Below are 696 nucleotides of genomic sequence, written 5' to 3'. Positions count from 1 at the left end.
AAAAAAAAAAAAAAAAAACAATCTAAGATATTTGTGGTATTTCAGTAATTACACTTACTAGATAGATCCATGATAAAGAAGGATGCCTTCCACAAAGAAGTCTATAATAATTTTTTTTTTTTTGAGACAGGGTGGGTCTCATTCTCTTTGCCCAGGCTGGAGTGCAGTGGCATGTACAGTAGCTCACTGCAGCCTTGACATCCTGGGCTCAAGCAATTCTTCTGCCTCATCAGCCTCCTGAGTAGGTGGGACCACAGGTGTTCACCACCACACTTGGGTAATTTTTGATTTTTTGTAGTAATGAGGTCTCATCATGATGGTCAGGCTGATCTCAAACTCCTGGACTCAAGTGATCCACCTGCCTCAGCTTCCCAAAGTGCTGGGATTACTGGCATGAGCCACTGTGCCCAGACCATTAATTATTTTTGATTAAGTTCTAACATATTACTAACAAAAAGAGAAGATTAAAAAATGATAATAAAGTTCTAATATAATTTGCAGACACGCATCTAAGACTATAATTTTTTAAGTCTTTAATTCTTGAATAGCTCTCCTTCCCACATACACTATAAACCCGAAATTAATCTTCTTTTCCTTTTACATTAAGAAAGCTCATTCAGGCCGGGCGCGGTGGCTCAAGCCTGTAATCCCAGCACTTTGGGAGGCCGAGACGGGCGGATCACGAGGTCAGGAGAT

At 40.4% G+C, this 696-nt stretch overlaps 1 protein-coding gene across 4 annotated transcripts in view; it reads right to left on the bottom strand.

Moving 5' to 3' along the window:
* Nucleotides 1-696, bottom strand: part of PIP5K1A (phosphatidylinositol-4-phosphate 5-kinase, type I, alpha) — a 52,426-nt gene that overhangs the window by 12,165 nt on the left and 39,565 nt on the right. The gene's annotated exons all lie outside the window — the stretch shown is intronic.

The sequence above is a fragment of the Colobus angolensis genome, unplaced genomic scaffold (genome assembly GCF_000951035.1).
Source record: "Colobus angolensis palliatus isolate OR3802 unplaced genomic scaffold, Cang.pa_1.0 Scaffold169, whole genome shotgun sequence".
NCBI lineage: Eukaryota > Metazoa > Chordata > Mammalia > Primates > Cercopithecidae > Colobus > Colobus angolensis.
This window is presented reverse-complemented; position numbering and strand designations above follow the sequence as displayed.